We start from the raw sequence: 27,414 nt of genomic DNA, 5'->3' as shown, positions 1-27,414 counted from the left end.
GTAACTTTGGAGGAGCTGCAGAGATTCACATCTCAGTTGGGAGAATCTGTCCACAGGACAGCTATAAGTCATACACTCCACAAATCTGGCCTTTATGGAAGAGTGGTAAGAAGAAAGTCATTGTTGAAAGAAAATCATAAGTTTGCAGTTTGTGAGAAGCCATGTGGGGGACACAGCAAACATGTGGAAGAAGGTGCTCTGGTCAGATGAGACAAAAATTTTACTTTATGGCCTAAAATCAAAACGCTATGTGTGGCGGAAAACTTACACTGCACATCACCCTGAATACACTAAATCATGGTGGTGGCATCATCATGTTGTTGGGATTGCTTTTTTTCAGCAGGGATAGGGAAGCTGGTCAGAGTATGGGAATATGGATAGAGCCAAAGACAGGGCAACCTTAGAAGAAAACCTGTTAGGCCTCGTACACACAATAGGTTAAACAGAGGACAACGGTCTGATGGACTGTTTTCATCGGTCAAAACCGATCGTGTGTGGGCCCCATAGGTTATTACAGAGATCTTCCGGAATAAACTACGGCTTTCCCTGCTTACATTCCACCTGAAAGTCCCTTGGCTCCTTCCAATGAAATCATAGGTGTGTCCAAGACAAATCCCTTGTCTCCTGTACATGATATGCCAGCGGTTGCCATGACTTACACATTTTTCACATACTAGCAATTCTTCTCCCTTACAGATGGGTGGGTAGTGAGAAGCTTTTAACCTTCCAGATAAGTTCAGTTCAGATCAGTTTGTAACTGATAAAGATGGAGAGACAAATAGGATAATGGTCTAACTGGGCTTCCAAGACTAACCAGGAAGTTGAAAGTTTAGGTTTTGCCATATGTTGCTGATTTTACCAATGATCTGAAAAAGCTTGTTAAGGTGGCCTATTTATTATGACAGGGCTGACAATGCACCAATTAATGTATATGCACCTTGCAGTTAGTTAGTTAGGGTGCCATTAAAAATACATGAAACACACATAGAGCTATGTGTTGACGTGTTGTGGTAACATTCTTTTCCACAAGAGTTTTGTGATGCCGCGTATACACGATCATTTTTCCGGTTGTAAAAAACATTGTTTTTCAAGCTCTAGAAAAAACAACGTGTTTTTTCAAGTTCATTATTAAAACGGCCTTGCCTAAACACAATCGTGAAAAAAAATGCTCTAGCAAAGCGCGGTGACGTACAACGCGTACGACGGCACTATAAAGGGGAAGTTCCATTGGGATGACGCCACCCTTTGGGCAGCTTTAGCTGATTTTGTGTTCGTAAAAGACGATTCACGCTTTTCTGTCTGTTACAGCGTGATGAATGTGCTTACTCCATTACGAATGGTAATTTTACCAGAACGAGAGCTCCCATCTCATAACTTGCTTCTGAGCATGCGTGGGTTTTTCACGTTGTTAAAGCCCACACACGACCATTTTTTACAACCCGAAAAACGACAACGTTTAAATCCTGAGTGGTCCACAAGGTTTGGTCTTGGTTTATACCTGGGCTGCTCTTTGCTTCGAGATTTGCCCAGCAAGCATGTAACCAGTTCTGTGTGGTAAATGTTTCTGTTTTAGGCTCCAGCTTCATTATACTCTCCATTGTATAGCAATATATGGGTGAATGATGGCAAAAAAAAATTATCAACAAAGTACATTTTTACCTAGCCCATGTTCTGAAACTGGAGGGCAGCATGAGGTGAGTGGGCATCACCGGTGCAGAGAGTGAATAATATGTCCTTGAATTAAACTAAAATCCTGATTTTGAGAAAGGAATAAACATCAAAGCTACCATATGTTAGCAATGTAGCACATGATCATGTGCTTTTGCTAATTAAAATAGCTGTGTGACTCAGGATGATTTCTTGAGAAATACGAGTCTGCAAAATTGATAGTAAACACCTCAAATGCTGAAAAGTTCAGAAGCAGATGCTTGATTTTTATGACATGTAGGGATCTATTTACACATTTTTACACTCAAGATTCGCTCTTCTTTCACCCATTCATACATGTTTCTACTTGAAAAATGTTTAAATTCTGGGTGAAAGTTCTGTGAATTGTGTGTAAAAAAACAGTGGCAGTTGGTGTGCCATCGATCAGGGGGGGGGGGATTGGGTGGCAGATGGACCTGACCCCCCCCCCTCTGTCACCGACCCTCTTACCCTGTTTTGGAGATATTGGGCTCTGTGCCCAGGGATGCTAGATGAGGTCGGCAGCAGAAGGGGGTCAATGTCAGTGTCTGAGGTGTCACAGGGGCAATCGGTGTGTGTTCCTCTCTTCTGTAGCCACAGGAGGAGCTGACGGCACTCTGCATGGAGGGGCTGGAGGATCAGACTTTTCGGCTGATGTGTCAGTCTCTCGGTCCTTGGCCGTGGCTCTCCTCCCTCCTCCACCTCCCTCCTTGGCCAGTGGGATCCTTTCTCATTTCAGTAAATCAGGAAACGGGTCTCACCATCCACTTCATGATTGGCCGGGAGGAGAATCAATGTGAGAATAGAGAATATTCATTTGCTATTGTCACACAACTGGGTGCCACGAGCCCACCCTATTTTGAAGCCTATTAGAGCCTCTGGCTCCAATCACGTGCTTCAAAAAAATACCTCCCCCATTTGAATTCATGCGTCTGGCGCCCTGCATGTAGATTAGGGGGCCGGATGCTTGGATGGGCCGCCACTGGTGAAAACATTTATAAATAGCCCCTCAAAAAAATATTTTTTTGCATTAACACTAAGCTATCTATGATAAATAAAATGTATTTCCAGGCAGATATTAAAGACATACATTAATGCATCATTAAATGTCTTTTATTTAAACATTTTCCTCAGTTTAGGCTGATATTTATTCTACTACATATTTTTGGTCAAAAAAATGCAATAAGCGTATATTGATTGGTTTGCGCAAAAGTTATAGCATCTACAAAATAGGCGATAGATTTATGGAATTTTTTTATAAATCTTTTTTTTATTAGTAATGGCGGCGATCTGCGATTTCTATTGTGACTGCAACATTATGGCAGACACATCGGACACTTTCAACACAATTTTGGGACCATTGACAATTTTACAGCGATCAGTGCTATAAAAATGCACTGATTACTGTGTAAATTACACTGGCAGGGAGGTGTTAAACACTAGGGGGCGATCAAGGGGTTAAGTGTGTCCTAGGGAGTGATTCTAACTGTGGGGGGGTGGTCTCACTACAACATGACAGAGATCACTGCTCCTGATGACAGGGAGCAATAGATCTCTGTCATGTTGCTAGGCAGAACAGGGAAATTCCTTGTTTACATAGGCAGCTTCCCATTCTGCAGATCGAGGCACACATTAAGTCCGTCGGACCTGCGGGCATGGTCACGGAGTATGGGGCAGGCGGGGCGTGCGCGCCCACTAAGCCATGATTTAAAGGGGACGTACCTGTACGCCCATTTGCGCAGCCGTGCCATTGTGCCGACATATATCGTTGTGCGCTGGTCGGCAAGTGCATAACATTGATAGAGGCTTTTAAAACTCACATATTTCTGTGAAGAATATAAATCTATATTAATAGATAGATACAGCCATAAGTCCAAAAATTATGATCTAAAATCTATCTTGAAAGCTATGGGCCAGATTCACGAATAATCGCTGCATCTCTGCGGCGGCGTAACGTATCTCATTTACGTTACGCCACCGCAAGTTTTACGGGCAAGTGCTTGATTCACAAAGCACTTGCCTGTAAAATTTGCGGCGGCGTAGCGTAAATCCTCAAGCCCGCCTAATTCAAATGATCCGGGTAGGGGGCGTGGATCATTTAAATTAGGCGCGTTCCCGCGCCGATCTTACTGCGCATGCACCGTCCCTAAAATTTCCAGACGTGCATTGCGCTAAATGACATCGCAAGGACGTCATTGGTTTCGACGTTAACGTAAATGGCGTCCAGCGCCATTCACGGACGACTTACGCAAACGACGTTAAATTTTCAAATTTCGACGCGGGAACGATGGCCATACTTAACATTGGCTACGCCAACTAGGGGGCAGCTTTATCTTTACGCCGAATTTTTCTTACGGAAATGGCGTAAATTTACTGCGACAGGCAAGCGTACGTTCATGAATCGGCATAACGACTCATTTGCATATTCTACGCTGACTGCAATGGAATCGCCACCTAGCGGCCGGCCTAGAATTGCAGCCTAAGATCCGACGGTGTAAGTCACTTACACCTGTCGGATCTTAGGGAGATCTATGCGTAACCTGATTCTATGAATCAGGCGCATAGATACGACCGTCGGAACTCAGAGATACGACGGCGTATCAGGAGATACGCCGTCATATCTCTTTCTGAAACCGGCCCTATGTTTTTACCTAAAGATGCATGTTTTCTTGACTGTGACTACAAGGGCCCTTTCAGATGTGCGAACCGTACAGTATGTCTTTTTTTCATCCATCCTTTTTCGGATGAAATACAGACACACGTGTTTCCCTATGGGATAGCGGATGTCAGCGGATCAACATCTGCTGACATCCGATCTCATTAGTCCGCGTTATGGTCCGTTTCTGAAGACGGGGGAAAATCCTATTTTTCCATCCGTCATCGGATCAGATGAACATTGACAGACGGTCTGTGTTCATCCGATCCCCCCATAACGGAGAGTAGAGATCAGACAGGGCGCTCCCTGCACAGTGTGCAAGGACCCCCCTGTCATCTCCTGGCTCAGCGTGGATCAACAGAGCAATCCCCGCTGAGCAAGCGGATGGTTGAAATCAGAACTTCACGGGATCCGCACATCTGAGAAAGGAAAATCCAAACACTGTAAAATGTAAAATGTGGCTGTGATCATGTACACTGTTCACAAATCCTAAAGTACAGTTCTAGTGGAATATAATCTTTGTAAAATCCCTTAAGGGCCCTGCATGTGCGCGAATAAGACCACTGACCTGAAGGCTTTGTACCATTTCTCAGTTCTTTGAAAAGCAACTGTAATAGTACAGGACTTTTACATTACAGTACTTCTGCATAACTTTGAAAAGCTGGAGCCCTGAGCAGGTAGTGTGTCTTATGTATGCCTTTCAAGTTTTTACCTACAATTTTTACTATGCGTCTTTTATTGAAAAGAAGATACCTGTGATAGACTCACCCAGGATGGAGGCTTTTGGAGGGGACTGAATGCTAGCCTCTTGACTACCGACTATGGGCCCTGGCATTTGAGGGAGCTACAAGCATTTAGGAAGATATGTAATGCAAAAGGACATTATTAAGGACCATGATGGTCTCTGCATTCTTGGGACATATATCAGATGTATGTGAAAGGAATGCTGATTAATGAGATCTGGAATGCCCTGGGTCTCTTGTTGTCTACTAGTGTGGCTTCTAAGAGTATTTCACCCATTGTTGTTTGTGCTAATTAACCCTGCTATTGTATGAAGGAGTTCTGTGTTGATATTTAGGATAATGTGTATTGTATAGTCAGTGAGCTAGGAGATGTGAAGTCTACCCTGAAAGGCCATATCTCCCAGAGTCACCTAGTCTGGGTAAATGATTAGTAAACTAGCTCATGTTAATTAGGTTTCTGGTTACAGTTTGTATTGTCAGCCTGCTGTATATATTTGTGTAAAGAGAAAAGAACGGAGGGCGCCCTCCGTTCTTTTCTCTTTTCTTAGTTTTATGAGTTCCCACGATTCTGAGGAGGGCTTTAAGACTATAGAAGATACCTTTTAATTGAACTACACCACCTCATAGCACCTTCCGAAGATACCGGAGATTTGTTTTTGTTTGGTATATATTTGTGTGTCATCTCAAATAAATAACTTCTTGTTCAGCAACCAAACGAGTATTGTCTTGTTTATGGTTTTCAGCTGTAGGAATATCTAATATCTATATTTAGACTGGGAGAAAGCGGTATATGACGAAGCACTCAAGCAGAGGGTGGGACATTTCGTTACAATACCCAAAATACTTAAAGCGGTTGTAAACCCGCATGACATTTTTTATTTGTTTTTCTCCTGTAAGGCAAAAGTCATAATGAGCTAATATGCACCGCATATTAGCTCATTATGAAATACTTACCTCGGAACGAGGTGTGTAGCACTTACCTGGTCCACGCCGAGCGAGATTTCATCTTGCCTCGGCGTGTCTTCCGGGTATCGCCGCTCCAGCGCTGTGATTGGCTGGAGTGGCGATGATGTCACTCCCGCGCATGCGCGCGGGAGATTTAAAACTCGGCAAGGTCCGGCGGCTGCCGGTCCTTTCGCCGTAGATCCCCCCTGCGCATGCGCCACGGCACATTGCGAGGGGAATATCTCCTAAACTGTGCAGGTTTAGGAGATATTCTCCTTACCTACAGGTAAGCCTTGTTATAGGCTTACCTGTAGGTAAAAGTAAAAAAAGTGGGTTTACAACCACTTTAACGCAATATGGGTTTGATTTACTAAAAATCAACTGCTATGTGTCTATTGCAACAGATTAATTTGAGTGTGCTTAAAAAGTTCTCATTTTTAAATGGGAACATGTCTAAAATACTAAATTACATTAAAAAATCTTTTATTCCCCGCCCCTTTTTTTTCTCTCTTTTTTGCGCATAGCTTAGAAAATAGAAAAGGTATAGGGTGAATCCAGATACAGCGTATGGGGGTGATCCCCCCGCTCGCTGTAATATCAGCATGGTGGCCTCCTCAAGGGTGTATGGAGGCTGCTATGAAGAACGTGATTATTATCCTTAGTTTAATGATTAGTGATCATATCTGTTATGTTATTGTTTATATATTCTCCCTTGGCGGTAGAAATAAAGTATTTGAAAAAAAAAAAAAAGATATGATGTAACAAAAAATGTTTTGTGAAGATTTGCTTTGGAGAATATTTGACAACTGACATATCTTCGGACCAGACTTAAGTTGTAAGTGGTGTGCCATAAGGCTCTGCTCTGGGTCCAATTCTGATTAACTTGTACATAAAAGATATAGAGATTAGAATGAATAGTTCAGTCTCAGTTTTTGCTGATGATACAAAGCTAAGCAGAGCAATAACTTCACAACATGATATGGCAACCTTACAGGAAGACTTCAATAAGCCAGAGGGGTGGGCGACTACATAACAAATGAGGTTGAATATTAATAAATGTAACATAATGCACATGGGGACTAAAAATATGAATGCAGGTTACACACTAGGGCAGCGATGGCAAACTTTGGCACCACAGATGTTTTGGAACTACATTTCACATGATGCGCATGCACTCTGCAGTGTAGTTGAGCATCATGGAAAATGCAGTTTCAAAACATCTGGGGTGCCAAGGTTCACCATCACTGCACTAGGGTGTTGGGGTTAAAGTGCCACGGGCCACCAATGATTTCTTTTTTTTGGGGGGGGTGGAATTAAAGTGCCACCAATCATCAATGGAATTGAGATTTAAAGGTGGGAGTGTTTAAAATGTAAGTTTAACTTTTCAGGAAAAAATTTAAAAGTAAACAACTCTCACCCTCCCAGCCACCTCTCCTCACTTACCCTCATGAGTGATAAACTTTCAGTGCCATGGAAGCAGTGTAGTGGTCAGTGGATTTGAAATCCCCGCATGGCTTCTGGGACAGATCATTGCACTTGTGATTGGTCAGCACCCAATGCATATTGACATTAGGGGTATTTTATTGCACAATCAACAATTCCAGTTGTGTCTCTCCTTTGGCCTTGTAGCAGATTGTCTAGATTCTGGTTTCATGGTGAAGTGTAAGTCTGGATGTCTAACTTTTTCCAACCAGACAGAAAAAGAGAACATTTTATGGAAGAGCATTAGACTATAATGTCTCGAAAAAACTAATTGTGTGCCACCCTACATATTTATCAAATAGCATTTTACTTTTTTTTTCTCATGACAAGGGTGCCTTTCTATCAAAATTACAATGTCTACCCTGGTCAGTGTCTGAGCCCAGATCCGGACAAACGTTTCTTCACTAGTCATAGAGAATGACAGATGGTAGCCCTAGGTTGGGCTATGGTCATGCCTTGCTATGATTAAGTCACATTGCTAAAATAAAATTGGCTCTGTCATGAGAAAATTATGGGGGCTGCCATTGCAGGCTTGCTTCTAAACCTGCTAGATGCTAACACTGTCTGACTTCGGTCAGTCGTGGGACAAGCATTCTGTAAAAAAAATAGCTGAAAAGTTTCAGAAACTCTCTCTATACTTGTTCAGGGTCAGTGACTCGGGCAGCCTTTTAGCTGATCTTCTGCCATTTCTTCAGTCTTGTACAATTGTACAGGCACCTCTCCTTTACTAAAATATCTCTTAATTTAATTCCTCTGCACACTGTGAGATTTTCTATTTGTGCTTTAGAAGCTGCAGCAAGTCAGACAACCTGCCTTAATTCCTGGTTGGAGTATATCCAGCATCAACCTAAGCCTTCCTTCCACAACCTTATTGTCCATGGTCTGCCCCATTAATTGGATTTCAGTTATTTTAATCATGGAGGCTCAGCATCACATGTAGGCTTTCACACAATCTCCTTTTTTCAGGAACCTATATACAGCCCCCTTCTGGCACCTCCCACCAGCCAAAATCTGTCTACATTGCATAGAAAAGTAAAAGGGCCTAGTGATGTTGTTACTGGGTTTAAAATATGCTATATAATGAAAACAGAATGTGTTTTCTTATTAATTTCATCAACATATTAATGAGGAAAGGGGAGGAAAGAGGGAAGGCAAACTCATTAATAAACTTCAAATTTAAAGTCAAAGCATCATAATGACAGCCAAGGAACTAGCATTCACAAAAAAGAGTTCAGTAATGGCATTCTCCATTAATCTCCCATGACCGTGCCCCTAAAAAGTTATAAGCAGATATTTCTAAGCATGATCAGTTGTTGAAAAGTAGATTGCTATCCATCAGCGATATAACTAAACATTTGGATGCCTTAGGCCTTCTCTTGGCGTGACTGTGTAATTTTGCATACTGATGGTATTATCATATGACAGCACAATTATGGACTTCCAAGCCTCCAGACAGTTAAAATAATTGATGGTACCTCACCTCATTAAGTCATTTGGATTATTCCCCAGTCACTATAGTCTTTTCTTTCTTACATAAGCAAAATCTCACTAGCTGAAAAGAAAGTGTACTCATCAGTTGTACTGTCTTGATATGATGACATCACTGTTCAATGTCACATTGTCTAGAATAGCATTTTCCTCTTGAATTGACTACAAGCGAGAGAGCACATTCTTTGTGTGCATTCTTTCATCTGTTTCATGCAAATATATTTGGACGTAATTTACAACTCTCTAAGTTTCTCCCTCAAAATGCTTCATTTCATTGCTAGAGGTCCTTTAGAAATCAGGTCAGGCAGAGAAAAACAGGCAGAGTTAATTTAACGGAACAGACAATTTCCACAGTATTGATTTTTTATTTTTGCATGATGTCTAGGCTGCCAATTCCAGTCAAAACACGGGAAGAGCAGACCTGAACTGACAGTTGAAATGATTGTATAAAAATGCCAGCAGTCAGTTCTAAGCAGTACTATTAAAACCTGGAGGGGATTTTAGACATTGAGTGAAAAAAACAATGTACTAATTTTTCAAATCAACAAATCCAGATGTACGAAATAAGTTCATGATGATCCAGTTCATCTGCTGTCAGCTATCTTGACATAAGATTAATTGAATAAAGGCTTTACACTCCTTGTACAAATTCAAAAGTATAACAATGTGACAGCCTAGTGTGTAGTGTAGAATTTCACAGGAGTAGTACAGGGATTTAGGCTTTTATTTAAAAAAGTTCTGAATATAGTTTACAAAAGACTAAATGGATTTGAAATAAATGCAGTAGAAATAAATTGGACTTTATTTCAGCCTTAATAAATTACATGGTACTAGCTATGACTAAGCACTGAAGCTACAGTGCGAAACGTTAGCTTTTGTTCCAATTTTTTTGCTGTGGCATGTTAATTTTGTGATCGATTTTAATTAAAAGAACATTTTTGGAGTGCGGCTGTCCAAGTTTCCTTCGTATTTTTGCATCACTATTGCATTGCCGGCACCCATGGTTTGGTTCCAGTGAGGAGGTTCTTTGAAGACTACTGAGCGGTTATTTTCTCTCTCTAATAAATTACATGCTGACAGAAGGAGAGATAGATTGTTGTTGCTTCTTTACTATGGAGGTATAGGCTAGGGCAAAGTATAACTTAAAGAGGAGGTCTGCTTTTAAAAAGGCCTAAGCTCTGAAAGCTGTGCCCTAAGCAGAGGGCAAGGGTGTGATCACCAGTATTCCTGTTGACTCCCTGCAGCTGATCTGGGATCATCAGCCAGCCAACTTTGTAAATGCAAAACTGTCTTTACTTTCAATAAACAGGCAAAACAAAAATAGCTTCTTCTCAGCATATGCAGCCTAAAACAGTCCAAAGCCTTTAGTATACAAAGACAAACTATGGTTTACTGCCAGTAACACCCATCTCTTAGCAGGGTTTCACTTGGTGACTGCTTCCTGGCTTTATTACCACTCTCCCACAGCAAGGGTAACTGTTTCAGGATCAAAAGCCCCATAATCAGGGTTGGAGGCTCTTTTCCACCCAAAAATATTTCCTAGCCTCTGAAATCTGGGTTCCATATAAGGACTTAACAATCTTGGGGAAATTTCAAGTCAAGTCAGTCACCCTGGAACCTCTAACTCTGCATAGGTTAGATATCCATAGATACGCCACGTAAATTCAAATCTGTGCCGGCGTATCTTCTTTCTGTATTCAGAAAGCAAGATACGCCGACATTAGCCTAAGATACGACTGGCATAAGTCTCTTATGCCGTTGTATCTTAGGGTGCATTCTCACGCTGGCCGCTAGGTGGCGCTCCCGTCGTTTTCATAGAGTATGCAAATTACTTAGTTACGCCGATTCACAAACGTACGTGCGCCCGGCGGTAGTTTTTTACGTCGTTTGCGTAAGGCTTTTTCGGCGTAACGTTGCTCCTGCTATTAGGTGGCGCAGCCAATGTTAAGTATGGACGTCGTTCCCGCTTCGAAATTTGAATTTTTTGCGTCGTTTGCGTAAGTCGTTTGTGAATAGGGCTGGACGTAATTTACGTTCACGTCGAAACCAATGACGTCCTTGCGACGTCATTTGAAGCAATGCACACTGGGATATGTACACGGACGGCGCATGCACCGTTCGTAAATCATGTCAATCACGTCAGGTCATCACATATTAGCATAAAACACGCCCCCCTTCCACATTTGAATTACGCGGGCTTACGCCGGCCCCATTTACGCTACGCCGCCGCAACTTACGGAGTAAGTGCTTTGTGAATACTGCACTTGCTCCTGTAAGTTGCGTCAGCGTAGCGTAAATACAATACGCTGCGCCGCCGTAACATAAAGCGCAGCTACCTGAATCTACCCCACTGAGTACTTCATCCTGCTGTTTTCGCTCCCTTAAACGGACCACAACCCAGACAAACGGGACACACAGAACCCATTCCTGGCATCCTGTACAATATGCATATAGTAATGTATCCTATGCTACACTTTATAATGCTCACTGGGCTCCATGTCCAGGTGCTATGATTATGCCTAATTAACGCTGGCTAGCTAGAGAACAACGCTCAGATAACTTACGCCGGTTCACTAATTCACATGCTGATCATATGGTGGAGATGACAGCACATCATTTATTTATGATTGGACTCGCTACAGTGACACACATGGTGGTCATAATCAGCTATTTACATGTCGCAGATTGTCATATGCTCGGAGTTACATTATTTATATGATATGATGCAGTGAATTATTTACATCGCCATATTTTAACAGAAAAAACAATATTTCGCTATGGTATTAAATAAAAAGAATGCATAAATGCATAGCAGATAGAAACTGGAAATGTACTTGATAAAATGAAAGAATACATGGTATCGCTGAGATAAGAGCTGCAGCTCTTTTGAGTCAAACCTTAAAAAAATTATACATGTAAAAATAAAACCTGGAATGGATTTGGTCACAAAACAAGAAAATAAAATCACTAAATTAGCACTTGTGTGTAGCCCATGAACTTCAAGTTCTAACTTTAGGTTGTTCAATGAAGCTTTGACAATAAAACCTAAATGCTGATCATTGCATAGCTGCACTAGATTTTTGCACTCTCCAGTTTTAGTAAATTAACCCCAGTGGTACTACACTATGGCCCAGATCCACAAAACAAGATACGCCTGAAGCTGGGCTAGATCCGACTGGCGTCTTAGTACGCCGTCGGATCTAAGGTGCATATTTACGCTGGCCGCTAGGTGGCGCTTCCGCTGATTTCCGCGTTGAGTATGCAAATTAGCTACATACGCCAATCCACAAACGTACATCCACCCGGCGCATTTTTTTACGTTGTTTACGTAAGGCTTTTTTCGGCGTAACGTTACCCCTGCTCTATGAGGCGTACGCAATGTTAAGTATGGATGTCGGGCCACCGGCATGTACGTCGTTTGCGTAAAACGTTCGCGAATAGGGCTTTGCGTAAATTACGCTCACGTCGAAAGCATTGACTATTTGCGACGTGATTTCGAGCATGCGCACTGGGATACCCCCACGGACGGCGCATGCGCCGTTAAAAAAAAAACGTCATTTACGTGGGGTCAAGTAGAATTAACATAAAACGCCCACATCTTTGTCATTTGAATTCCGCGCCCTTACGCCGACAGTTACGCTACGCCGCCGTAACTTACGGCGCAAATTCTTTGTGGATACTGAAAATACACTGGAAGTTACGGCGGCGTAGTGTATCTGAGATACGCTACGTCGGGATAATATATGCACCGAGGTACGTGGATCTGGGCTTATATACTTTTATGCATCTTTTGTGAAAGCAATTTCTATAGGAGGAGAACATTTGCAGAAGATCTCAGTAACCTCTTCCTACAGCACAGTTCCATTTGTGTGGGACATATTGCTCCATTGCCAAACAGACGCAAAGGCCACAAAAAGGTTTCATCTTTAGGACTTACTCACTACAAATTCAAGAAGAAAATAAATGTTATCTAACTTAGCTTTGGTACATGGCTAGATATTAGTAACATAGGGCCAGAACTACAAAAGGGATACGACGGCGTATCTCCTGATACGCCGTCGTATCTCTGTTTCTATCTATGCGACTGATTCATAGAATCAGTTACGCATAGCTATCCCTAAGATCCGACATGTGTAATTGTTTTACACTGTCGGATCTTAGGATGCAGTACCGCGGCCGCCGCTGGGGGCATTTCTCGTCGTAATCCAGCGTCGGGTATGCAAATTAGCACTTACGGAGATCCACAAAGCTTTTTCCCTTCGTTAAGTCGCCGTAAGTGGTAGTTTGCCGTCGCAAAGATAGGGCTACTTTTACAAAGTGTAAAGTTAGTACACCATGTAAAAGTATACCCATCTTTCCCGCGTCGCTGTCAAATTTTTTTTTTAATTATTTTTTTTCCCGCCGCATCTCTTTTTTACCCGTCGCGATTCACAAAACTCGGCGCAACGTAACGTAACGCAAAGCACGTCAGGAAAATAGCGTCGGGAGCATGCGCAGTACGTCCGGCGTGGGAGCGCGCCTAATTTAAATGGGACTCGCCCCATTTGAATTGCCCTGCCTTGCGCCGGACTGATTTAGGATACACCGCCGCAAATTTCCAGGTAAGTGCTTTGTGGATTGGGCACTAACTTGGGCAATTTGCGGCGGTGTAACTTAAATCACAAAAGTTACGTTGTGCCCGCTGGTTGTGGATCTGGCCCATAGTTTATAAGGTTGAAATAGACACAGATCCATCCAGTTCAGCCTATGTATGTGTATGTGTTTGTAATTTTTTATTCTCTAACAATTGTACAGCTTGTTTCATATCTGAATTTCAGAATTACAATAGTAACAAATTTAAACGAATCCGAAATAACAAAACCAAATTCGGCAGAAATTCTAATCAACAGAACAGAATAGAATATAAAATAAAAGAATATAATCAAATATAATATAACATAAAGTAATAAAATATAAAATAATAGAATATAGTATATTAGAATATAAAATAAAATAGAAGAGAAAACAAGGAAATAGAAAATTAAAGAATAGATTAGAAAATAATAGTGTAAAACAGAACAGAATAGAATAGAAAGTTAAAGAATAGTACAGAAAAGAAAAACATAGAATAGAAAAGAAAATAATTGAATGGAATAGAAAATAATAGTGTAAAACAGAACAAAATAGAATAGATTAGATTAAGCAATAGAATAGAATAAAGTAGAAAAAATATCTTCCCAAATTCGAACTTCAAATTTAATGAATTTGAATAGAATATCTTAGAATAGAAAATAAAAGAATACAATAGAATAAAATAACTGCCTTTTTAAATTCAAATTTCAAATGGAATACATTCGAAATAGAATAGAATAGAATGCAAAATAAAAGAATAGAATACAAAATAATAGAATATAAAAAAAATTGAATAAAGTAACATAAGCTACTTTTTTTTTTTACATAACTCTGCTCTGTATTAATATTTAATGCCTTACTTGCTGGTTGTACACTTGATAATATGTATTTGCTAGTTTGTACAATAAACATACTTTTTCTGGCCAGAACAGAGCAAAATAGAAAGAATATAACAGTTTTCCGAAATTCTAATTTTGAAAAGAATACATTCAAATTTGAACAGAATAGAATAAAAAAAGAATATCCTAAAACAGAATAGAATAGAAAAAACAATAGAATATAAGTCAATAGAATAAAGTAGAAAGAATATAACCATCATTCGAATTTCGAATAGAATGAATTGAAATTTGAAAAGAATAAATTAGAATAGAAAATAATAAAATTGAAAATATAATAGAGAATAGAATAGAAAAACAATAGACTAAAAAAAACAATAGACTAGAATAGAATAAAATAGAGTATAACCGTCTTCCAATTTTCAAATTTCAAATAGAATAAATTAGAATAGAAAAGAAAAGAACAGAATATAAAATAAGAGAATATAATAGAATAGAAAGAGTCGAATAGAAAAAAAACAATTGAATAGAATAAAATAGAAAAAATATAATCGTCTTCCGAAATTTGAATTTCAAAGAGAGTAAAATCGAATTTGAATGCCAATTTGAATTAAAATAGAATTCTAATCAAATTCAAAAACAAATAAACAAAACAAATTCCGAAAATGAATTTAGTGAATTTAAAGAAACTAAATTATTTAATCAACAAATCGAAACAATTCTTTTTTGTTCTGCGCATGTCTAAACAATTCCCATATCTCTGTATTTTCTGCTTCCTGAGGAAACATCTAAAAGTTGCTGACACTCTCTGCTAGTACAACTTCCTGGAGGAGGGACTACCACAGTTTTACTGCTCTAAAACTTTATTCACAGGACAAAAAAAATGTACTAGTGTTTTATGTTTACTGCTCTGAACAAAGCTACATTGTTTTCAATGGCAACATTTACACAGGTGAACACATATGCACTGTGTTCTAATCCGTAACAAAAAAACTATGGCCCAGATTCACAAAGGCTTACGCTGACGTATCTACTGATACGCCGTCGTAAGTCCAAATGAGCGCCGTCGTATCTATGCGCTGATTCAAAAAATGAGATACGCCTGAATTTTGCCAAGATACGACCTACGTAAGTCTCCTACGCCGTCGTATCTTGGGTGCATATTTACGCTGGCCGCTAGGGGCGCTTCCGTTGATTTACGCGTCGAATATGTAAATGAGCTAGATACGCCGATTCACGAAAGTACTTGCGCCTGTCGCAGTAAGCTACGCTGCTTACATAAGGCGTACGTCCGGCGTAAAGTCATGTAGGGTATGGACGTCGGAACTGCCGTCGGATTTTACGTCGTTAACGTCATTTACGTAAGTCGTACGTGAATGGGGCTGGGCGTAGGTTACGTTCATGTCGAAAGCATTGAGCCGACGTATCTTAGGGAGTATTTGCGACGTGATTCTGAGCATGCGTTGTTCGTTCGGCCATGCATTCACATGGGGGTCACGTTTTATTATAATACTACACGCCCACTGCCTTGCTACTTTGAATTACGATACGCCGACGTAACTTAGGGAGCAAGTTTTTTGTGAATACTGTACTTGCCTCTCTATTTTATGTCAGCGTAGCACATATGAGCTGCGCTACGCCCGCTTAAACATAAGCCGCTCTACCTGAATCTGGCCCTAAATATCTGCACCTAAGTTCTCTCAGCGCTTTACAATATAAAGGGAGACAATACAGTTATGATACAATAAAATACAAGAGGATTAAGGGGGCAATGCTCAGAAGCACTTACAATCTAATAGGGTGGGGCAGGTGGTACAAAAGGTTGTAACTAGGGAATGAGCTGATGGAAGTGGTAAAAGATTAGATGGTGATCCCTGAAGAGATGAATTTTCAGGGATCACCTGAAGGTAGCAAGAGTAGGGGATAGCCGGGCAGGTTGAGGTAGCAAGTTCCAGAGGATGGGAAATGCTCTGGAGAAATCCTGGAGACGAGCATGGTAGGAGGAGACGGGAGAGCTTCAGAGTAGGAGGTCTTGAGAGGAGAGGACGGTTTGGGTGATATTTGGAGACAAGATTGGTGATGTAGCTCAGGGCAGAGTTGTGAATGGCTTTGTATGTTTTGGTTAGTATCTTGAATTTCATTTCCGAGGCGATTGGGAGCAAGTGTAGGGATTGGAGGAAAGGGTTGGCAGACACTGAGCAGTTGGTAAGGTGGATAAGTCTGGCAGGAGCATTCATGATAGACTAAAGAAGAGATAGCATATGGAGAGGAAGGCCAATGAGACGGGAGTTGTAGTAGTCAAGACGACAGATAACAAGGGAGTGAATGAGGAGCTTGGTGGTTTAATTTGTTAAGAAATGGTGAATATGATGTACAGTTTAAAATGCTTTAGCAAAATCCAGATAAAATGGTTGATCTGACAAAAACAATATTTCATAAATCCATGCTGGTTGTCACTTGTGATACCTTTATTTCAGACAAATTCCCAAATAGAATCCCTTACTAATCTATTGATTCTATGCTTATTATTATTGTTATTCAGATTGATCTGTAGTTTGCTTTTATATATCTTGATCCTTTTTTGTAAATCAGTACCACATTTGCTCTACGCCCATTAGTTGGTACCATTCTAATTATTAAAGCGGAGGTCCGGCTTAAAAAAATAAAAAAATAAGTCACAAACACTGTCGGCACACATGGGACACACATAAGGTCCCAGAAGACACCGCTCCCCATTTCCCAGGAGGCAGTGCAAGGAGGAGAAGAAAGAAAACCACTGCGGACAAGGAAGTAGCAGATTAGGAGATCTACCTAGTAACAGCCACTTCTGGTAAGTATACATTTTTTATTATTATTTTTAAAAAAAATTGTAGCCTTTTTGGCTATTTTTTTTTTTTTTTTTTAGGGTGGACCTCCACTTTAAGGTGTCTTTAAAAATTACAAAATGTAATTTGGCTACAAATGAGCTGAGTTCTCTAATGACTCATGGGTGTAAGCCATCTGGACCTGGTGATGTGATCACATTAGGTTTCTCTAGTGTCTTTTGTACCAGGTTTTCTGTCATCCACAGAGAGAAAATTATTTCATATATCTGCCCTTTCGCTGTCATTTATGACCATCTTTAAGTGCTCATTTGTTATGGGGTCTATCTGTTCCTTCATAAAAAAATGTACTATTACTAATAATAATACTATTCAATGCTCTAGCATGGTGTTACTTGTATTTTGTTTAGCTGCCCTGATTGCTCATTTGTATTTCTTGTTGTATTCTTGAATATTGAAGGTGTCTCTTCTACTTTGTACTTTTTAAATGCCTGTTTTTTTTTCACATCGTAATATTTTTTTTATATAATTTTTTACACTAGCATTTTGCCACATAGATTTTCATTTTGTTTTTTGTTTTTACAGGGACCTCACAAAAATGTTTGTAGACATCATGGTACAGACTTTGAAAAACTATGGAAATACATGATATTGGACAACAGACATTTAAAACTTTAAGGTAGGTGATGAATAAAATCTTTGCTGTCTTGAACAGCCCTGGGCATGTCTACTATCTGACATATCCTGGTGTGTCCTATTCTAAGCCCTGAGGTAACTGCCACCAGCTGCTACGTCATCACTGGGCCCATTGGAGGACAACTGACACATCCAGAAGTGATGGATGGACAGCAGCAGACACTGGAGTAATGTCACTGGTCTCTCACCAGAACTGCAAAATATGTTCAAACATTACAAAATGCTTATTATTATTTATGTTTTTACTGTAGTAGCAAGGTACCTTTAACATAAGGTTAATTTAGAGCTCTATGAAATATTTATATACGGCTGTATTATCCAGTTTCTGCCACTACAGAGAGGTAGGGGGGAAAAGTTTGTGTCCTGTTACAAAGTAACAAAAGCACAAAGAAACAGATTATACAATACAAATATTTTTCTTCTGCTGGCTGAAACCCTGTAATCCTGATACCTAATGAGAGTGATTACCTTGATTGTCATGCAGTGCTTGACAGGCGTTTACCTTGCGGTACCGCTGTGACAAAATCAAATGGATTATAAGATTACATTCTTCCCAGAGGTAATCATTGTTTGATTATAATGAAACACTCATCATCATCATCCAGCATCGCTTTGGCTGAATTCGCCATGTTATTACATTTTCAAGTTGTACAAGAAGATGACAGGTACTGTATTATATATACTCTCTGCTGATACTTGACCTTCTCATTACCCTGTTAGCTGTATCTTTATCATTAATATAAGGTGTTAAAATACCACATTTGAGCATAATTGGGTGTGATAGTGCCCCATAGCAAAACTAGTAAGCCTCCCTTCCCAGCCACCCCTGAGAAAAAATATTCATTCATTTCAAAGCAGTTATATGGAGTTTTACTAGATTTAGAGTACTTTTATCAAAAAAAAAATTTTGGAAAGCCTACTGCTATTGGCATAAATCACTGAGTAGCCTGACAGTTGCATGATCTGCTGTTGCTTTAGTTGTCCCTGAGGTTTATTATGTCCCTGCATCCTTTGATATAATTCCACCATCTTAAAGTATTACTAAACTCACAACAATAAAATCACTCTGTATATGCAGTAAAACATCTGTCCAGACAGAGGGTCGGGAGTCCTACATTCTGATAGGACAGCTCAGTGCACTATGAAAACTCCTCCTACAAGCCTTAACCAAAAACTGATAAAAGTCATAAGATTGCTATATACTGCTGATGAGAAAATTTATTTAGCAGTTTATATTTACTAAAATGATTGCAGGGTTTAGTAACACTTGAATTTATAACTTTTTAAAGAAACAATGATTTTTAAATGTTTTTAAGAAAAAAGGATAATATGTTGCAGCTTACCAGTCCTCAGATGTTGCATTACAAGAGAAATATGGGGTTCTTTAACCACTTCCATACAGGGCTCTTATACACACCTCAATACCAGGCCTATTCTGGCACTTCTCTCCTACATGTACAAATCATAATTTTTTTGCTAGTAAATTACTCAGAACCCCCAAACATTATATATGTTTTTTTAGCAGACACCCTAGGGAATAAAACGGCGGTCATTGCAACGTTTTATCTTGTACGGTATTTGCGCAATCATTTTTCAAACGCCTTTTTTGGGGAAAAAAATTTTTTTTTGAATTAAAAAAATAACAAAACAGTAAAGTTAGCCCAATTTTTTTGTAAAATATGAAAGATTAGGTTACACCGAGTAAATAGATACCTAACATGTCAAAATTGCGCACACTCATGGAATGGCGCCAAACTCCGGTACTTAAAAATCTCCATAGGCAAGGCTTTGACATTTTTTACAGGTTACCAGTTTAGATTTACAGAGGAGATCTAGTGCTAGAATTGTTTCTGGCACTCTAACGCACGCGGTGATACCTCACATATGTGGTTTAAACGGCATTTATATATGTCGGCGGGACTTGCGTGTGCGTTCGCTTCTGCGCACGAGCTACCGGGGACAGGGGCGTTTTAATCTTTTTTTATTATTATTTATTTATTTATTTTACATATTTATTTATTTTTTTACACTTTTTTATTTTTTTTATTACTTTTATTCCTATTACAAGGAATGTAAACATCCCTTGTAATAGGAATGTGTATGACAGGTCCTCTTTATGGAGAGATGCGGGGTCAATAAGACCCCACATCTCTCCTCCAGGCTGGAAACCATGAGATCGGTGAAAAAAATTCACTGATCTCATGAATACTGTGGCTTACAGCCGCAATCACGGCTTTGTTTACTTACGGGACCCGGGCGTGACGTCATCACATCGCGCCCGGGTCCTCCGACGGTCATAGAGATGACTGGTGACCATCTGGTCACCAGTCATCTCTATACTTCCTGCCAGTGCCGGACGATTCTTTCTCCGGGCCCCCGATGGCACGGGAGAGCCCGGAGAAGCACCAGATGGCGGCGGGAGGGGGGGGATGTCCCCTCCCGCCGCCTGTAAGAACGATCTAGCGGCGGAACGTTGTGCAGAATCGCCGACACAAGAGATAGATATCTGGATGATGCCTCTCGCTGCAGGCATCATTCAGATATCCCCCTTCAAAGTCCAGGACGTCATATGACGTCCACTCTGGATGGTAGAGACACTTTGTGGACGTCATATGACGGCGGCTGGTATGGAAGTGGTTAAAAAAAAAAAAAATATATATATATATATATATATATATATATATATATATATACACACACACACATGTAAAACTCGAAAAATTTGAATATTGTGCAAAAGTTAATTTATTTTACTAATGCAACTTAAAAAGGTGAAACTAATATGTGAGATAGACTCATTACATGCAAAGCAAGATAGTTCAAGCCGTGATTTGTCATAATTGTGATGATTATGGCTTACAGTACATAAAAACTCCAAATCCACAATCTCCGAAAATTAGAATATTACATGCAATCAATTAAACAAGGATTGTACATAGAACAATATCGCACCTCTGAAAAGTAGAAGCATGCCTATGTACTCAGTACTTGGTTTGGGCCCCTTTTGCAGAAATTACTGCCTCAATGCGGCGTGGCATGGAAGCTATCAGCCTGTGGCACTGCTGAGGTGTTATTGAAGTCCAGGATGCTTCAATAGCGGTCTTTAGCTCTTCTGCATTGTTCCGTCTCATGTCTCCCATCATTCTCTTGGCAATGCCCCATAGATTCTCTATGGGGTTCAGGGCAGGCGGGTTTGCTGGCCAATCAAGCACAGTAATACCTCAGTCATTGAACCAGGTTTTGGCACTTTTGTCAGTGAGGGCAGGTGCCAAGTCCTGCTGGAAAATGAAGTCAGCATCCCCATAGAGCTCAGCTGTGGAAGGAAGCATGAAGAGCTCCAAAATCTCCTGGTAGACGGCTGCGGTGACCCTGGACTTAATGAAGCACAGTGGACCAACACCAGCAGATGACATGGCTCCCCAAATCAACACAGACTGTGGAAACTTCACACTGGACTTCAAGCATCTTGCAGTGTGTGTCTCTCCATTCTTCCTCCATACTCTGGGTCCTTAATTTCCAAATGACATGCAAAATTTGCTCTCATCAGAAAAGAGGACTTTGGACCACTGAGCAACAGACCGGGTCTGTTTTTCTTTAGCCCATGTAAGACGCTTCTGACGTTGTTTGTTGTTCAGGAGTGGCTTGACAAGAGGAATACGACATTTGAAGCCCATGTCCAGGATCCGTCTGTGTGTGGTGGCTCTTGATGCACTGACTCCAGCCTCAGTGCACTCCTTGTGAAAGTCCCCAACACTTTTGAATGGCTTTTTTCTGACAATCCTCTCCAGGCTGCGGTCATCCCTACTGCTTGTGCACCTTTTTCTTCCACACTTTTCCCTTCCACATAACTTTCTATTAATTTGCTTTGATACAGCAGTTTGGGAACATCCAACTTCTTTTGCAATTACCTTTTAAAGGCTTTCCCTCCTTATGGAGTGGGTCAATGATGGTTTTCTGCACAACTGTCAGGTCAGCAGTCTTTCCCATGATTGTGATTCCTACTGAACCAGACTGAGAGACCAAAGACAAATGTGAGGCATAGGAGATCAAATCTGGACACCACATCCCATATATTAATTGAATCAAAAAAGGAAGGGGGGGGAGGGTAACAAACCCAGGGACTTTAAACGGTTTCAATAAAGAAAAATATATCAAGTAGAAAAATACATATTTTATGCAATTTAGACATACATAATTAAAAATGGAAGTTAAAACAACCACAATTTGATCCTATAAGGATATGCGTGACTTCAGAGAGAGCCACATTGATGACCTGTACATGGAGTGCCCAACATGTTTCGCCCTGAACAGGACTTCGTCAAGAGTTTGTACAAGGCATACTATAAGAGAGAAGAGGAATAATCATGTATGAAAAAACAAGCATTGAGACAATAGTCAATAAATGAGCTCAATGTACATACTTAAAACAAGTATAATATATTGAGATGATCGTTTTTACATAAAAACGGTACAAAAGGGGAAAACAATTTATCACAACAATAGGGGATGCATATACATACATACATGGAAATACATCACACAAATGCTACTAGGCAAGCCACTTATCTATAGGGCAAAAATCTTTTATCCAAATGCATAGTAGAAGTGAAATTTAGGATTCAATAAAACATTAGCAGAGGGAGTAGGATACACACAAAAATCCCACGCAACTGTCTCAAAGGGGTGCATGAAATTACACATTTATTATCTATATATATTTTGCTTTTATTTACTATAGCCTCTCTCTTCATTGTGGGATGGATCAAACTTTGGGGGCACCCCTTTGAGACAGTTGCGTGGGATTTTTGTGTGTATCCAACTCCCTCTGCTAATGTTTTATTGAATCCTATATTTCACTTCTACTATGCATTTGGATAAAATATTTTTGCCCTATGGGTAAGTGGCTTGCCTAGTAGCATTTGTGTGATGTATTTCCATGTATGTATGTATATGCATCCCCTATTGTTGTGATAAATTGTTTTCCCCCTTTTGTACCGTTTTTATGTAAAAACGATCATCTCAATATATTATTCTTGTTTTAAGTATGCCTATTGTACATTGAGCTCATTTATTGACTATTGTCTCAATGCTTGTTTTTTCATACATGATTATTCCTCTTCTCTCTTATAGTATGCCTTGTACAAGCTCCTGACGAAGCCCTGTTCAGGGCGAAACATGTTGGGCACTCCATGTACAGGTCATCAATGTGGCTCTCTCAAATTGTGGTTGTTTTAACTTCCATTTTTAATTATGTATGTCTAAATTGAATAAAATATGTATTTTTCTACTTGATATATTTTATTGTCACCGTTTAAAGTCCCTGGGTTTGTTACCCTTCCCTAATTTAAATGGGAATCGCCCCCTGGAGAAGAGGAATGCCTTGCGCCGGCCGGATTTAAGTTACACCGCTCAAAATTTCTAGGTAAGTGCTTTGTGGATCGGGCACTTAGTTAGAGATTTTGCGGCGGTGTAACTTAAATGGAAAAAGTTACGTTGCGCCGTGTTTTTGAGGATTAGGCCCGTTGAGCCTAGAATATTGCACCTTTTCACAATATTCTAATTTTATGAGATTGTGGATTTGGGGTTTTCATGAGCTGTAAGTCATAATCATCACAATTATGACAAATCGCGGCTTGAACTATCTTGCTTTGCATGTAATAAGTCTATCTCATATATTAGTTTCACCTTTTAAGTTGCATTAGTGAAATAAATGAACTTTTGCACAATATTCTAATTTTTCGAGTATCACCTGTGTGTGTGTGTGTATATATATATTTACCCACCTAGGTGGATGCAGAATCAGTCCAATGCAGCATCTGTCCGATACTGCATATAAGACCACTGATCACTCAGTTCTCAGGGCCAGATTCACGTAGAATCGCGGCGGCGTAACGTATCGTAGATACGTTACACCGCCGCAAGTTTTCATCGCAAGTGCCTGATTCACAAAGCACTTGCGATGAAAACTACGCCCGCGGCCTCCGGCGCAACGCGGGCCAATTCAAATGGGCGTGTGCGATTTAAATTAGGCGCGCTCCCGCGCCGGACCTACTGCGCATGCTCCGTTTCCTAACTCCCGCCGTGCTTTGCGCGCCGTGACATCATTTTTTCGAACGGCGACGCGTGAAGCGTACTTCCGTATTCCCGGGCGTGTTACGCAAACGACGTTAAATTTTAAATTTCGACGCGGGAACGACGGCCATACTTTAGACAGCAATACGTTTGCTGACTAAAGTTAGGGCACCTAAAACGACGACTAACTTTGCGACGGGAAACTAGACTAGCGGCGACGTAGCGAACGCGAAAATCCGTCAGGGATCCGCCGTAACTCCTAATTTGCATACCCGACGCTGGTTTACGACGCAAACTCCCCCCAGCGGCGGCCGCGGTACTGCATCCTAAGATCCGACAGTGTAAAACTATTACACCTGTCGGATCTTAGGGATATCAATGCGCAACTGATTCTATGAATCAGTCGCATAGATAGAAACAGGGATACAACGGCGTATCAGGAGATACGCCGTCGTATCCCTTTTGTGAATCTGGCCCTCAGTCTTTAGTGAGCAGAGAGCCAGTTACTGTCACTGACCGGCTTTCTGCTCTTCCCCTTCAGTGCTTACTGGAGTGCCAGACTGTGGAGAGGACTACACACCAGTAGTTTTTTTTTTTTTTTTATTCAACCCAGCAGGGCTGAATGGTAAAAAAATTGACAGCTCAGGAGGAGCCACTGTACTAACCCCAGTCTCCCCTCTTTTTCTCCGGTTGGCGCTCTCAGCCATTGGCTCAGGTGTTGAAATCAGTCCACAGAGGGACCAAGAGGCATAAGAAACTATAGTTTACGTTACCCTCCAGCATCTGCCGACACATAAAGTGCACTGTTTCTTTTAGCATGCATTGAAATAAATAAATATTCTGCCCAAAGCATGTTGCTATTTTTTTTTTTTATTCTGCTAACACAAATTTAAGTGTGTTGTAACCTTGTTTAGCAGGCAGTCATTTTTAATACAGTGAAAGGGTCTGTCATGGTTCATGGAAGTGCTGGGTAATGATGGGGTAATTTAGGGCAAAGCTGCATACAGGCCACAACATGGCTTGCAAAATGCTATCAAAACTGAACAAAAAAGACAAAAATATTAGTCATTACTCTTGAGAAGTGAACAGATGAAGACTTAAGATGGCAGATAGTTTGCACTAAGTAATTCATATATAGTAAATGCAGAATCATAATGACATTTACAGATTACAAAAATAGTCAGCAATTTCACACTTCTGCCCCCATTCTATATTCTGTTTTCCAGTTTTTCCTTATACTTTATTTTTCTAACACATTATTTCATTATTTATTCTTGTATTGACTGTAAAGTTATAAATAGGTGTAACATATATCTCAAAGAAAAATAACAATTTACTAAAATTAATCAGTATGCCCCTTTCAGTTTCAACCTTACATGTATTGTACTGTTCAGTAAGGAAAGAGCCAACCTATAAATCTGTTGTATTTTCTCAATTAACACATTTCTGAATTTTTAGCAGTTTTTATTTCTAGTGACAACTGCCTGCCTCCCCATGTTGCCTTGCCTGCTCTCACATTCTTCCCTGTGTCTACCCACCCTTTCCCACAGTTAATCAGGTTGCATTATGCCATTAGACATAAACACTGTACAAACATAAAAGCAAACATGTATTATATTGCAAGTTTCCAATTCTTACATGTGGTGGTTGCATTTATTCTTTAAAGATAAATAGTAATGACAATAAAAATACAATACACAACGTATTAAGAGCTGCACCACACACTGGTAATGTGTTCCCACTACACAAATCATAAATAGTGAAGGAAAAAAGTGTTGTGCTACTTATGAAGCATACCTTGCAAATACTACCTTCTGATAAAATTGTGAACCATCAACATGTATAACACCATTAATCACAATTGCAACTGCTAAATATATATAAAAAAATAATAATAATATTAGGAAAAGTCCCATATTAAAATTCATCTGTGATCCTTCTGTAAATTACACACGAATACTGTTGTAGCCAAGTCCCATGCCCCTCTAGGCCTAATGGTGACCTCCAGAGTTAGGGACATCCTTCGGTTTAGAGTGGGTTACAAGGCATGGTGGGTGTAATGCAAGGTAGATTAATGGGCACCAGACACTTCTTAAATGCATAGAGATTTACTGTCTCTGAAACAAAACTGTGTGAGAGAGGGTTAGTGCCAGGACATCCTTTAGTGGATGCACTGTTAATTGGCCATGCAGGAAAAGGCATCCAGCTAGACACCATGGCCCAGATTCTCAAAGGAGATACGACGGCGTATCTCCAGATACGCCGTCGTATCTCTGAGTCTGAGCCGTCGTATCTATGCGCCTGATTCTTAGAATTAGTTACGCATAGATTTCTATTAGATCCGACCGGCGTAAGTCTCTTACGCCGTCGGATCTTAACTGCATATTTACGCTGGCCGCTAGGGGCGTGTACGCTGATTTACGCCTAGAAATATGTAAATCAGCTAGATACGCAAATTCACTAACGTACGCCCGGCTGACGCAGTACAGATATGCCGTTTACGTTAGGCTATTTCCCGGCATAAAGTTACCCCTGCTATATGGTGGCGTACATGCGGCGTACCAATGTTAAGTATGGACGTTGTTCCCGCGTTGAATTTTGAATATTTTACGTCATTTGCGTAAGTCGTCCGTGAATGGGGCTGGACGTCATTTACGTTCACGTCGAAACCAATACGTCCTTGCGGTGTACTTTGGCGCAATGCACACTGGGATATTCCACGGATGGCGCATGCGCCGTTCGTGAAAAACATCAATCACGTCGGGTCACAAGTTATTTACATAAAACACGCCCCCCTGTTCCACATTTGTATTAGGCGGGCTAACGCCGGCCTATTTATGCTACGCCGCCGCAACTTACGGAGCAAGTGCTTTGAGAATACAGCACTTGCCCGTCTAAGTTGCGGAGGCGTAACGTAAATAGGATACGTTACGCCTGCACAAAAATACGCCGATCTACGAGAATCTGGCTCCATGTCTGCATGAGTGAGACCGCTGTCTCATATGGCAACAATCTTGTAAAGCCTCGTACACACGATCAGTCCATCCGATGAGAACGGACAGATGGACTGTTTTCATCGGTTAACCGATGAAGCTGCCTGATGGTCCGTAGCGCCTACACACCATTGGTTAAAAAAAACGATCATGTCAGAACGCGGTGACGTAAAACACGACGTGCTGAAAAAAACAAAGCTCAATGCTTCCAAGCATGCATCGACTTGATTCTGAGCATGCGTGGATTTTTAACCGATGGTTGTGCCTACTAACAATCGTTTTTTTCCCATCGGTTAGGAATCCATTAAATTTAAAGCAAGTTGGCTTTTTTTTAACCAATGGTTAAATAACCTATGGGGCCCACACACGGTTATAAAAACACTG

The sequence above is a fragment of the Rana temporaria genome, chromosome 4, assembly GCF_905171775.1.
Source record: "Rana temporaria chromosome 4, aRanTem1.1, whole genome shotgun sequence".
Lineage (NCBI taxonomy): Eukaryota > Metazoa > Chordata > Amphibia > Anura > Ranidae > Rana > Rana temporaria.
Note: the sequence above shows the minus strand (reverse complement) of the source record.